Raw genomic sequence first — 15,501 nt, 5'->3', positions numbered from 1 at the left:
TACGGAGGTGTAGAAAAGCTGTTCTAGTAACATTAGAAATGTGTTTATCGAATGCTAGATCTGAATCTATGATAACTCCAAGGTTTTTAGCTGCTGAACCAGGGGTGGCTGAGAAGTCAGCCAGATTTAGCATTAAGTCTGATAATTTATTTCTAGCAGCTTTGGGGCCTAATAGGAGAACTTCTGTTTTATCACTATTTAATAGGAGGAAGTTGTGCGACATCCATGATTTTACATCTTCTACACAATCCTCGATTTTCTTTAATCTCACTCTGTCATCAGGTTTGGCTGATATGAAGAGCTGCGTGTCATCCGCATAACAATGAAAATTCACATCATGTTTTCTAATAACTTTGCCCAGTGGGAGCATATATAATGTAAATAATAACGGTCCTAATATAGAGCCTTGTGGAATTCCATATCTTACCTTGGTATAACTGGAAGACATATCATTTAACCTCACAAACTGATAGCGATCGGTTAAGTACGATTTAAACCATGCTAAGGCAGTTCCGGTTACACCGACCATGTTCTCTTTCTAAAAGGATAGTATGATCTATTGTATCAAAGGCTGAGAACACTGAATAAATCGAGGGAACAATGAATGAGTAAATAATACATAAAATAGAGGAAACAATTATATAAATAGAGGGAACAATAATAAAATAAAATAGCTGACTCGCTGAGCCGAGAAGTTTTAGCTGGTGATGAGCCAAGGATCTGATGAGCCGAACCGGGTAGTTGACACGCTGAGCCGAGTAGCTTTAGATGGCAGTGAGCCAGGGATCCGATGAGCCGAACCGGGTAGCTGACTCGCTGAGCTGGGGAATCAGCGAGTCGAGCCAGGCAGCTAACGTGCTGGGCCGGGTATCTGAAAAGCTGAACAGAGGAGACCACAGAGTGCAGCCTGGAGCACGTGTAGAGCGGCAGAGGATGAGCGGTCAGAGAACAGTTCGAAATCCTAAGCAACCAGATCAAGGTCCAGGGCGGCAGGATGGACAGGTGCTGTCGTGCGAGGTCGAAAGTCACGTGCGAGGTCGAAAGTCACGAAGGCGAGGAGCACCTGGGAGGTATATATAGGACCAGGGGGAGGAGCTCAGGAAATTGAGGCGTGGTTCATATCCCAAAATTTTGTTAATTCTTAACAACACTTTAGGCGTTTGATGGAATCTCTTTAAAGCGCTCAGAAACTCTGGGTAATAGCTGCTGGATATGGGATGTTTCACTGCTAGTAATTTCATGATCAGACTCCTGGTCGGTCAGAATGTCTTTGGGTAACCCAAAACTTGATCAAAGCTTTCACAATGCCCTTGGCTTTTATGTTGTGCAACAGAATGGCTTCAGGATACCGTGCAGATGAATTTAGTCATTTCCAATGAAGTTACAGCAGCTCTACAGTTCTAAAAGAGAGGCATCTTTATTCTGATCTATATTAAAGGATTTGTCCCAAATTTTAATTCTGATGGAGATTCATTCTCAAATTTTAATGTCATTTTAGATACAATCTCATTAGATCAAATCTCACATATAGTCAGCATATCAGAGACAGAATTTAAAGAATCCATACATATCTCAGATAAGTAAATCTAATATGCATATTTATGAGACTGTGCTTGAGCCATGGTGCACATAGGAAAAACACTTTCCTCTTCAATAAAAGGGGAACAGTCAGGCTTATCCACAATCACCAGCTAAATCATTCCCCAAGTAAATGTCTTTCATTGGAAACTGGGAAGGAATTCTACATGTACCCAACTCAGTGCCTTAAATAAGCACATCAATCCCACACGAAGTTACAGCAAAAAATGGCAAAACAGATTCCAAAATAAAAGACTGTTCAGACCCAGAATCTTGCAATATTTTAACTGGAATCCAGTCATTTTCATTATCAGATTGCGAAACCAAATTATAAAAAGATAAAAGGTCCATACACTGGATTAGGTACTCTCTTGTCTAACATCCTATTTGATTTTGAAGCAGTAATGAAACCCACAGATTTAGGTGATTTATCAGAAAACTTTAAGAGTATAGATGTAATGCTTTTAGTCGATTACATGATCAGTCTCTCAAAACAAGCTGTGTGCAACACTGCTACTATCACACCTTAGCCTGTGTCTGTCTGTTGTTTCTGTCCTCTGCTCTCATGTTTACTCCCCCATGCTCTGCTAGAGCACATGGCTTTGTTTTGTTATTATGTCTCCACCCTACCACCGCCCCATGGGAGTTTTACTTACACAAAAGGGTTCTGAGGGCAGAAAGAAAACTGATTGGTTCAGAGAAACAACCAATCAATTTAAAGAAGAGGCGGGGCAAAAGGCAGGATCTGCTAAATGAAAAAAAAAAAGCCAGGATGTTGGATATTTAAAATAATATTAATTTAGTGAATAAGAGCATTTTAAGTTAACTTGAAACAGTAGAGTGAATTTTCAGGCTAATTGGCTAGCAAGATTAGCACCTTAGCTAGCAAACCCCTACCTACCATAGTTTACAGTATTTTCGATAGTCAGCTAGCCAAAAAAATTGCAAAAGTAAGTAAGTATTTTTTTTTATTATTTTAAAGAGTTTATTTTGGGAACAGATATGCCTTATTAAATAAACTTAAAATAATAGTGTGCATTATCAGGCTAATGAGCCAGCTAACCTTGCTAGCTAGCAAGTTCAGATACTTAGGTTAGCTAGTTAGCTCCATAGTTTAAAGAATTTTTGATAAGGTCAGCTAGACATTTGTCAGCTATTAAACAAAATTCAGTCTGATATAATCTACAATTATATGAAATGAGGGTTGCATAGGGCTTGTTAATGTTAGTCAGATAATAGCAGTGTTTAACATGCTTTAGCTAGCATGCTTGGTGTACTTACTCTTGCTTACTTGGATGTGTAGTAGTGTATTAAGTTATACATACACAACTTGAGAATGGAAAAGTTTTATACTGCTCTACAGGAATTATAGAAATGTGTCTTGTGCTGTGTTTCAAGCCACTGTAACGTTAATATATAGCTTTTTGCTGCTCTGGGGGCAGACAAATTGATAAACACATAAAAGCATACCTGTCAAGTCTCCCGTTTTGGCCGGGAAACTACCGTATTTTACTCCTCTTTCCCGCCGTCCTCCTGTATTAGTATTTTCCCGTAAATTTCCCGTATTTTATTAAAATAATAAAATATATATTATTGAGGAGACAGGGCACTGACCCTCTGTGTCTCTTAACCAATCGTGGAGCCGGTTCAAGGAGAAAGTCCCGCCTTTCAGGAGAAACAGCCAATCAGCTTGCAAAGGAGGGTCAGTGTGGGGAAGCCCCCCCCGTCGCTGTGAGTTCAAGCAGCTAGTCGGAGCAGCTGATGTTAAAACATATCTGGATATTCAGCGATTTTTCTTAAAGAAAGGTAACGGTATAGGCTAATCATGGAAACTGTGAGGTGATTTTTCTGATAGCTGCTTAAAAATACTCGTCTCCGAAATAAAACACACAGATTAAACCTTTAAAAAAAAAAATAAAAATACAGCTTGTGAGAGGACCGAAATTATCTGAACTGATCAGGGGTGGAGTGATCAAAAGAAAGAAGTATTAATTAAAAGTTATTAATTGTGTAGGCCCCTTAGGACTAATTTTTACTGATGGAATATATCTGGTCCATGTCCTTTTAGTAAAAGCTCATGATACTATTTTTAGGTCACCAACAGTCATTTTGCAGAATTTGCGCACCCTTTGTTCAATTTTAAATCCATTAAATAAATAAAAAATATATCATATAAAAGAGTGCATTTATGCCAAAAAAGACATGAAATCTTAACTTTTTTTTAATATTTAGAAAAGGGTTTTTAATTTGGCTGTATTAAAAGAATGACATATGTAGGAATGTCCACAACATTTCAGATTCTGATAATCTAATTGTAGTGTGTAGGTGGTTTACATGTGTCTTAAAATGTAAGGGATACTGAACCTTCGTTGGGCTGGTGGGATGGCTTTAAGTGGACAGAGGAAAATATCCCTTATTTTTAAATCTAAAACTTGACAGGTATGCATAAAAGACTCTATAACAGTGATTTGTAACCTGTGGGCCACACCCCCCCAAGTGGGCTGCAGAGGTATTGCAAGGGGGCCGTAGGCCAAAATTCTTTTTTTTTCCTATTTTGCAAAGTAAAAATGATTTTCAAATATATAAATAGTTTAGCAAATGTAATTTATAATGTGATGTCAATTAGTACTGATGCACACATTGAATTGTTAAATATGACATAGGTGTACTATAACGCTGCTCTTAGGGCAGCAGATCTTTGGTTTTGTTTTAAATTAAGCGTTTCACAACTGCTTCCAATGTACTGTAAGTTTGGCCTTTATCATCCTGATTATCATCATGATTAATGTTGCATTTTGACATGGAGGATTAAATCATATATTGACATAGGTTTGTTTAATTGAAGAATATCTGATTACATACAGCTTATTGCTGCTCTTGGAGCAACAGAATTGAACCATTGGCAAAATGACAGATTCAGATGTGCATTTGAAATTAGTGCACAGCATAATGCTGCTCTTGGGGCAGAAACACTAAAACATGTACAAGAAAAATGTGACCGCTTGGTTGTGATGCAGATGTAGAGTTTGGAAGCTCCATTCGCAGATTGCCTTATTCTTATGGATTTGTATATAGTTTGGTCCACCACTTTGGTTTTGATTATGGCAAATGCCCCTAACAAGACTGGACAAAAAAGAGAGCTTGAGGTTTCTTTACCAATCAAGAAAAACCGAGAGAGCTGGAGCCAATCTCCAGAGGAGACCTCGACACCGCCATATTGAAAGGAATCTCTTAGGCTCTTCAGGAGCAGCAGCGAATTTTCGACGCCTCGGTGGCCGTAGCTGTGAAAGAAGCTTTCGCCGCTACCCTCACACCTCAGCTGGTTTCTCTTGAAAGCGGAATTTCTTCAGCACAACTGGCGGCTGACTTGGTGCACCACTAACACAAGCTTAATGACGTAGCTAGCAAGATGGCCAAGATGAAGGTCAGGCTAATGGAGCTACAGGATAGGAGCTGAAGGAATAATCTTAGATTAGTTAACCTAATCTAAGGTGCGATTAGCAAGATGGCGACCCCCAGCAACTAACAAAATAAACAACCGAAACACTACTGGACTTTCTGCATTTCATCAACAATAACCACAACTCAACAGACCTGGAAGCAATAGAAGAACTGATCGACGAGTTCTACCATCTGTACTGCAGCATGAGCCCGGACAAGGGAGAAAGAAAAGGGAAAGAGCGCTCATCTTTGTGTGGGAGTCCTGTTCTGCCGTGTCTCCAGGTGAGCTGGGTGGACGCGCATCTCCATCGACACCAAACTATCAGCCCTCGATGCGAGGATAGCACTAGTGGAAGTCCTACACAGGGAATTCCACGCGCTGCGTGAAAGCCTGTTGTTCAGCCAGGAACAGATCGCATCTCTGGTAAAGGAGAATACAGCGCTACATCACAGTGTAAACACCATCACATCCCAACTCTCATCTGTTATAAAAGAAAACAAGGACATGAAAGAAACAATCCTCGACTTACAGGCTCGCAGTATGAGAGACAATATAGTGTTTTCTGGCATTCCCAAAAACACCCCAGAAAATCCAGAAAAACTCATTACGGAGTTCATGATCTCCAAACTAAAAATCCCACCCGAAACACCCAAAACCATAACCTTCCACCGCGCACACCGCCTGGGAAACAAAAACCCCTCAAAATAATCGTCCAAGACCCATCGTGGCAAAAGTTGAACACTACAAACACAAACAACTCATACTCAGCAAAGGAAGAGAGCTAAAAGGAACAAACTTCTGCACTACCCTTTAAACACGTCACTGTCTGCACCTATAATTATTCTTCTCTCTCTCTTTCTATCTCTCAACCTATCCAAAATCAATTACGTTTACCTAAACAGAGACATGAACATAACCACATCACCTATTCAAATTCTGACACCTAACACACCAACATGTCACAGCTGAAGTTTATCACGTGGAACATATGCGGAATGGGCTCCCCAGACAAAAAAAATCCAAATATTCCACCATCTCAACCGTATAAATGCAGATATTTGCCTCCTACAAGAAACCCACTTAACAGACTCTGATCAACATAAACTGACATCAGCAGAATATAAGCACATATTTACAGCCAATTACAACTCCAAACAAAGAGGTGTAGCAATTCTAATCCATAAAAAAGTCAGATTCAAACATAATACTACAATCACAGAACCCAACGGACGTTTTATCATAATAAATATCACCATCGACAACAACACTTGCACCATTGCCAACATCTACGGACCAAATACCGACAATCCCGCATTTTTTCATGATTTTTTTACACACTTTTCCACTATATTCGATTCTCCAATCATAATTGGAGGAGACTTTAAAGCTCACCTTCCGCGAAAATCCGATTTTCCTTGTTTTTTGTGGAATACAGTAGGTCTCTCCGAGTTGAATGTGTACACCTGCACATTAAACTGTTTTGCAGCCCCCATTGTCTGCAGGAGCTAAGCAAAGAAATCCCCCCTCCCCCCCTCCGAAAAACGGGTGAATTTTGAATTATCTTTCTGCCTACGTAGGCAGAAACTCACAGACCAGCCCACCTTGGCTCGAGAAACTCCCAGAGGCGGAGCTGAAGCGACGCAACATCACCGCTCATCAGTTAGGAGGTGGGAGGCAGTGAGCGGCAGAGCGGTGGAGGGGCGTCGCAGTGCTCCTAGCCAATCAGAGGAGAGATATTTGCATGCTGTTTGCATGTATGAATATTCATGAGCAAAGCTGGAATCCGGTCATTTTGGACACACCCCTAAAACAGTCCATTAAAAAAGAGCTATATAGAGACACCTGAGCACTTTTTTTTTTACAAAAACGGCTCACATGTCATTCATTCATACTAGAGACCACAACTAGACATTTTAAAATGAAAGAAAAAACGACGGAAGGTGACCTTTAACACAGTTCTTGAAACATCGTTAGATAGGTCACCCCATACTCACAACACACGCACCTGGAATTCCACAGAAACAATAAAACAGTTCATGCAGGATTTCGGCATTGGTGATGGCTGGCGACCATAACACCCAAAAACTAAAGAATTCACATTTTACTAAGCAGTACACAAAACATACTCACGCATTGACTACTTCTTATTCAGTAACTCAATGATGCCTAAAATCTCACATTTACAAATTCACCCTATCACTATCAGACACCATGCACCTGTCTCAATGATCTGGAATACAAATCATTCTTCAGATGGCGCTTTAATACTTCACTACTTAGCAATCCTGAATACACACAGCCATATAAATAGGGAGTGGGCATCTATTCTAGAAATAAATGATTCTCCAGACATCTCCCCATCATTACTATGTGAGACCGGCAAAGCAGTATTAAGAGGGAAAATAATATCATATGCTACATTTATAAAAAAGAAGGAAATAGAACATGAAACAAATTTAGAATAAAAAATCAGAGAATTAGAAAAAATGATCATTAATAATCAAAAAGAACTACGCTCAATGAATTAACAAACAAGAAAACTAAATTCTTACTACAGAGATTAAGACAGGAAAACATAGATTGCGCAAATAAATCTGGAAAATATCTAGCGAATCTTATCAAGTACCGGTATAATAAAGAAAAAACAACAATATTACAGTTATAAAAAACTCAACAGGGAAAACCGTCCAAGCACCTGAGGACATTAATGACACCTTTAAAAAAATTTTGAAAAAAATATACTCATCAGATCATGACTCAAATTTAGAAGAAATTAATAATTTCCTAGACTGCATCAATCTCCCCAAATTAACCGAAAAACAAAAAAAAACACTCGAACTACCATTATCACAAGAAGAGGTTCATAAAGCCCTAAAATACATGCCCAACAACAAAGCACCAGGTCCTGACGGATTCCCTGACGAGTTCTACAAACACTTCTGGCCCTCTCTATCTCCGTTATTCAATAGAATGATCTCAGAAATTAAACAAAATGCAAAACTTACAACTAACATGAACACTGCAATCATCTCCCTCCATCTCAAACCAAACAAAGATCCCAATCTACCCTTCAGTTACAGGCCGTTATCATTAATGAATACAGACACAAAAATCATAAGTAAAGCACTAGCCAATAGAATCCAAACAGTAATTCATAACCTAATACATCCTGATCAAACTGGGTTCCTCCAAGGTCGACATTCCTCAACTAACATGCGCAGATTACTGAACATAACTGATTACACTTCTCACCAAAAAATACAAACAGCAGTTGTTACTCTAGATGCAGAAAAAGCCTTTGACAGAGAGAATTCCTATTCACCACACTGCACAAATTTGTGTTTGGAGAATCATTTATTAATTGGATTAAGATTTTATACACTGCACCTAAGGCCACAGTCAACACCAACGAGGTAACATCACAACCTTTCACACTGCACTGGGGGACTAGACAAGGATGCTCACTCTCTCCATATCTATTTTCCTTCTTTATAGAACCACTAGCAGCAACTATACGACAAAATACAAATATTAAGGGGATTAAAACACTAAGCATGGAACACAAAATCAGTCTTTATGCAGACGATATCTTACTATTTCTACAGAAACCAGATATCTCAATAGCAGAAACCATCCAAACAATTGAAAATTATTCAAAAATATAAGACTATTCTATCAACTGGTCAAAATCCACAGTTCTTCCAATAAACATGAATAGACTTGATGATAAATTTAAAACAATACCCATCCCCATGTGCACAAATTATATCACATATCTGGGTGTTAGAGTTTCCCCCCAGCTGTCAGAGTTGTTCAAACTTAACTTCAACCCATTAACCAAAACAATAAGTGATGAACTCACTTGTTGGACAACACTTCCCATAACGCTCATTGGCAGAATAGCTACAATCAAAATGTCAGTGCTGCCAAAAATAAATTACTTATTCTCAATGATTCCTACTCAACCCCCAAACACTTGGTTTCAGTCTCTGAATACTAGTCTAACTCAATTCTATTGGAAAAATAAACCTCCTAGGATAAAACTCACCACACTACAGAATTTAAAATCTCATGGAGGTCTAGAAGCACCAAATTTTCACAATTACTTCCTAGCAAATCAGCTCCAATACATTCTAAAATGGATAAAACACGATAGTATGGACAAATCTGGGACTGACGTAGAGCAAACATTATGCAAAGATATTCCAGTATCAGACTTGCCGTTTATCAGCCAATCAATTAAAAAACACCCATGCTTTAACAGTCTAACAGTGGTAGCAACTCTGACAGCTTGGTGGAAATTTTACAAGATAAATTCTGTAATCGCACCAACCACACATTCCCCCATATGGAACAACCCAGACTTCATCGTCAATAAAAAAACATTAAACTACTCACCTTGGATTGAGAAAGGCATGACACACCTCAAGCACATCTATCACAATAACATCTTAATGTCACTCCCACAACTAACCCAGAAATACAACATCGGGAGAACTCAATTCTTACAGTACCACCAGATCACTTATAAATTCAAAAATCAATCAAAGTACATTAGATCTACCTCCTCCAATCTCTGAGTTTATAAACATTAATACTACTAAAAAAAACATTATCTAAAATATATAAAATATTATCTCAATTAAATCTCACAATTACCCTGCCCATCAAACAATGGGAAGAAGACCTGTTACTAACTCCTGATGCCGACTTCTGGGTTCAAGTACGCAATAATAATCACCACATGATTAGAAGCACAAACTTACAACTCATTCAGTATAAGACCACTCATAGAGTCCACTATACCACTCACAAAATTTTCAAAATGGGATTCACAAGCTCACCTATCTGTACAAACTGCACTCAAAACACAAGTGATAATTACATTCATGCTTTATGGCTCTGCACACCCGTCAACAAATTCTGGAAAGAAGTCATCACGCTCCTATCCCATGCCCTAACCATTCATATCCACCTATCACCATCACTCTGCCTATTAGGAGACACATCAACTACTAACACAACTACCGAAAACAATAAAATCCTCCTGGTGTCGCTATCCATCGCCAAGAAAGTTATTCCCATGAACTGGAAAACCAAACATAATAATAACATCAACCACTGGAAAAATCTGTTAACAGACTTTCTCTCCCTAGAAACACTCTCACAACCAATCAGAACCATCGAATCAGACTCAGCCTGGACACCTCTAATTCAAATACTACAGTAAAAAATATCAGCAATAGCTAACAAAGAGCCCCGCTATACACATACACCCACATATACATACATGCACAAACACACACACACACAAATTAAATGAATGGACCAAAAATTAGACAAAATCAGCACACATGTTCATGTCTCTGTTTAGTCATCAAACATACAAATATTATAGATAGATATACTTTTCTTTTTCTTTTTTTCTTTTTATTTCTTTTTTTCTTTTTATTTTTTATTTATTTACTTTTTTTCTTCCTACCTCTATCAGTCTTACTTTCAAACTTGTTTTCTATTCCTTTTTTTCCCGTTATCTCATCTTCCCCCAATTATCGCCTTTTCTTCATCCCCCAGCACCCTCCCCCAAATCCCTGTAATTGTAATCCCCCTTAACTATACTCACAAAAGAAAAAAAAAAGATAAGTTAACCTGCCTGAATCAGCTGAAGGCTCGGATTGCATGGGATTTCTACAGTCTCATCTCCCGAAGTGGATCCCGTCTTTGGCGGGTCGTGCCTTTGAAATTGACCGTGCCATCGTGTATATGATAGCAAGTCTACAACAAGCCAGAAGCCGCGTACGGTCATCTTTCGGCTGCTGAGGTATGCTGACAGGCAGACCATTCTGAAACAAGCTCAGAATGCTTGTCCGATTAAGCATGGCAATGCTACGCTGCTTATTTTTCCTGACTACAGCCACAAGGCTGCAAGGAGGAGCGCATTTGCTTCAGCCATTAAAACTTTGCAAGCCGCTGGGCATCGCCCCTTCCTCCAGCGATTCTCTCCCTTTCCTTTCCTTTTGGAAGACAATGTGTTTGATTGCAGAGAGTTTAATATGGACATACACAGACATATCTTGTTGTTTTTTTTTATATTTTCGATCACCATATGTTTTCTCTTTGGATTTATCTGTATGATTATTTAAATGGGTGATCAAAAAGTTATATCCTGGAACGTTAGCGGTTTAAATTCTCCTATCAAAAGAGCTAGAGTTATAGAATTTCTCCACCGTAAGAAAATTTTGTTGGCCTTAATTCATTTAAAGGATTCAGAGGTCCTCAAATTTCAGAATAGGCATTATAAGGTTTAAGCGCATTCTTGCGCCCCTACCAAGACAAAAGGGGTACTGGTATTAGTTGATCGGAAACTTTCGTTAACTTTTCATTATACTTTTAGAGATAAAGCTGGTAGATTTGTATTAGCAGTGGTTACTATTCATCAGGTTAGGATGGTAGTGGCATCATTGTACGCACCCAATGATTTTTATCCGGATTTTCTTCCTGAGATACGTGAGAAACTTTAAGGTTTGGCAGAATTAAATTTTTTGGTAACAGGGGATTTTAATTCAATTATAAACGAACTTGACAAAACGTCAATAAGTCCTACAGAACTGTTATCAAGATAGATAGATAGATAGATAGATAGATAGATAGATCTTTAGTCTTTAGTGTGTGTGTAATGTAGAATGGAGGTAGTGCAGTTGAACAATAGACAGTGAACACCAGTTGATGTGCATAAAGTGAGGATAACTGATGTCAGCCATACAGAAAGTGCAAATAAACAGTTATATAAGGATTTAAATTCAGCACTGCAAAAGATACGTAAACAGTAGACGAATGAACTAGTGAACGAACTACTAGTGCAAAATAGGGTAGAACTATAAAAATAGTGTTATAGGCATCAGCAAGTCTGACAGTGTCTCCATAGCTGAGGGTGTGTCCATAGTGTGGCCAGAGTTGCCAGGGTGAAAAAGTGTCACAGAGTCTTCAGTTTGCTGTGCTGAGATGAGTTGAAAAGTCTTATGGCCTGAGGGACAAAAAACTTTCGGAGTCTGTCTGTGGAGCCGGACTGGGACAGCAGTCTGCCGCTGAATGAGCTCCTCTGCCTGGTGATGGTGCTGTGCAGAGGGTGGTGAACATTGTCCATGATGTTCAGCAGCTTGCTGAGGGCTCTCCTCTCTGCCAGTGGTGTTAAGGACTCCAGATCTAATCCCAGCACAGAACCAGCTTTCCTCACCAGCCTGTCCAGTCGTCCAGCGTCCCTCTTGCTGATGCTGCCTCCCCAACACACTACAGCTTAAAAGAGGACGCTGGCTACCACAGACTGGTAGAACATCAGCAGGAGTTTTTGGCAGATGTTGAAAGACCTGAGCCTTCTGAGGAAGCACAGTCTGCTCTGTGCATTCCTGTAGAGGGAGTCAGTGTTCACTGACCAGTCCAGCCTATCGTCCAGGTCCATGTTGTGGTCTCCCAGTAAGGTAGTCAGTGATCCAGGTAACCAGGTGCATATCCACCTCCATCTCCATCAGCTTGTCTCTCAGTAGTAGGGGCTGGATGGTGTTGAAGGCACTGGAGAAGTCAAAGAACATGACCCTCACAGCACCTCCCCCTTGTCTAGATGAGAGTGAGCTCTGTGCAGGAGATAGAGGATGGCATCTTGCACTCCCACCTTTTCACGGTACGCAAACTGCAGTGGGTCCTCAGCATGGTGGACCTGAGGTCTGAGGTGGTCCAGCAGCAGTCGCTCCATGGTCTTCATCACGTGAGATGTCAAAGCGACCGGCCTGTAGTCATTCAGCTCCTTCGGGTGTGCCTTCTTCGGAACTGGAACGAGGCAGGTTGTCTTCCACGTGGCAGGTACCCTCCCTAGACACAGACTCAGGTTAAACACATGTTGGAGGGCCTCACCCAGTTGAACAGCACATGCCTTGAGCATTCTGGGGGACACTCTGTCCGGGCCAGCTGCCTTCCTGGGGTGAAGTTTCCTCAGCTGTCTCCTGACTTGGTCTGCAGTAAAGGTTGGTGGACTGGTGGAGCTGATTTGTCTGCAAGCTGATAGTGTTGATGGTGGAGATGATGAAGATGGTGGAGGTGAGGGTGATGTTGGTGCTGATGAAGATGGTGGAGGTGGGGGTGATGGTAGTGGTGATGAAGATGGTGAAAGTGAGGATGATGGTGCTGATGAAGATGATGATGATGGGTGATAGTGGTGATGAAGATGGAGGTGAGGGTAATGGTGGTGATGAAGATGAAGACGGTGGAGTTGGAGTTGAAGGTGATGGTGGTGGAGATGGAGATGATGGTGATGCTGCAGGAGGGTAGGAGGAGGGGGCAGCAGGAGGACAGTCAAACCTGTTGTAAAAGTTGTTAAACTGGTTTGCTCTGTCCACACCCCCATCTACTGGGTTGCCGTTGTTGTTCTTGCACCCAGTGATGGTTTTCATCGCACCCCAGACCTCCTTCATGTTGTTATCTTGCAGCTTTCTTTCCACCTTTTTCTTGTAAGACTCCTTGGCCTCTTTAAGATGTACCTTGACTTCCCTCTGTACGTGCTTCAGCTCTACCAGGTTTCCATCTTTGAACGCCCTCTTCTTTTGGTTGAGGAGGTCCTTGATGGTGCTGGTAATCCAGGGTTTGTTGTTTGGAAAGCAGCGTACTTTGTGGGAACAGCAACATCCATACAGAAATTCAAGTAGTCTGTAACACAGTGAGTCACCCCCTCAATGTCCTCTCCATGTGGGTGCAGCAGCACGCTCCAGTCAGTGGTGTCATAGCAGTCCCTGAGGGCTTCCTCTGCTTCAGGAGACCAGACTCTGAATGAGCGTGTGGTAGTGGGCTGCCTCAGTACCAGTGGTTTGTAGGAAGACCAGGTTGTGATCTGATTTCCCCAGCGTTGGTAGTGGAATAGCCCTGTATGCATCCTTCACATTAGCATACAGCAAGTCTATGGTTCTGTTATTCCTGGTGGGACAGTCCACAAACTGGAAAAGGGCAGGCAGTGTAGAGTCCAGCGTTACGTGATTAAAATCTCCAGTAATCATGTAGAAGGCGTCAGGGTGCTGTGTCTGCAGCGCTGCGACGGTGGAGTGGATGATGTCACACGCCACCTGCACGTCCGCTCTCGGCTGAATGTAAACACAGACGAGGATCGCGTGAGAGAGCTCCCGCGGCATGTAGTAAGGTCGGAGACTCACCGCTAACAGTTCAATATCCCGACAGCAGATCACCTCCTTCACGTTTACATGTCCAGGGTTGCACCATCTGTTGTTAATGAAAAGCGCGATCCCCCCACCTTGCCGCATAGCGCCGGGTCCCTGTCCGCCCTCACTGGCTGCGTCCAGAAACTTTTGCTACTCCTCCTCTCCTACTCCTCCTTTCCTACTCCTCCTCTCCTACCCCGGAAGAAGGTGGAGGAATCGAGGAGAGGAGAGGAGGAGGAGGAATGGAGGGAAGGAGCTGTAATTGGGGAAATGGGACAGCTAATCCCTTTTAGATAGGATGTTGACTACCGTTGAACTAAGCCAATCACAACGCTCACTTTCAGCACGTTTCAGAACATTACTATCACACACAGCTAAAAATTCAGATATTCCAATAAAATCCTGTTTAGTCCCAGCCGCATTTTAGGCCGCATCTCTGACCAGTGACTCTGGCAGCCCTGTCTGACCTCAGCCTTATGAGGGATTCAGTTTCCTCATCAGTCCCTAAGTTAAAATAAATAAGTAAATAAATGAATTAATTAAAGTTATATATATATTATAAATAATATATGTTTTTATATGTATAACATGATACACATAGGGTCATAAATATAGTTTTACTGAGCATACAGTTTATCTAAACTATAAATTATATTACTGCTTTACTGGTTGTTCAATTAGATAAGGAACCTAGTTTATTAATATGTTTCTGACATATTTGGGCGTTGCCTTCCCCATTTTCGCGTGCTCTGTGGGCGTGGATGCAGTGATGTCATTGGAAAATCCTTAAAAGTCTTCCGGAGTAGGATACACTGATGTAACCTCCGTTGGAAGCCTACTACAGGTGGATTTTAAGCGGCTTCTTTCGTCTCCTACGGTATTTGGACAGGCCGCAAGATGGCGTCACGAAATCAGTTTCCGCGTCACGGTGGAGAGGAGGATAATCGGTAGGAAAAAGGAGACACTTTTGGGGTTTCTGGACGCAGCCACTGTAGAGAAGCCGGGTAGCTCCACGTTAGCATCCGGCGTGTCGGGGGTGAGCCAGGTCTCGGTGAAACACAGCACGCTACACTCCCTGTAGAGCTTCTGATTCTTCACCAGACAGGTTAGCTCATCGGTTTTGTTGGTCAGTGAGTTTACATTCCCCATAACCACCGACGGAACTGAGGGTTTGTACCTCCAGCGCTTCTCCGTCCTCTTAGCCGTTAGCTTAGCCTTTAGCTTAGCTCCGGCCCTGCAGCCGCGATATTTCCTTCTCAGTTCCCCCGGTATTGTGTGGACAAT

This window comes from Astyanax mexicanus, chromosome 24, assembly GCF_023375975.1.
Source record: "Astyanax mexicanus isolate ESR-SI-001 chromosome 24, AstMex3_surface, whole genome shotgun sequence".
In the NCBI taxonomy this organism is placed as follows: domain Eukaryota; kingdom Metazoa; phylum Chordata; class Actinopteri; order Characiformes; family Acestrorhamphidae; genus Astyanax; species Astyanax mexicanus.
Note: the sequence above shows the minus strand (reverse complement) of the source record.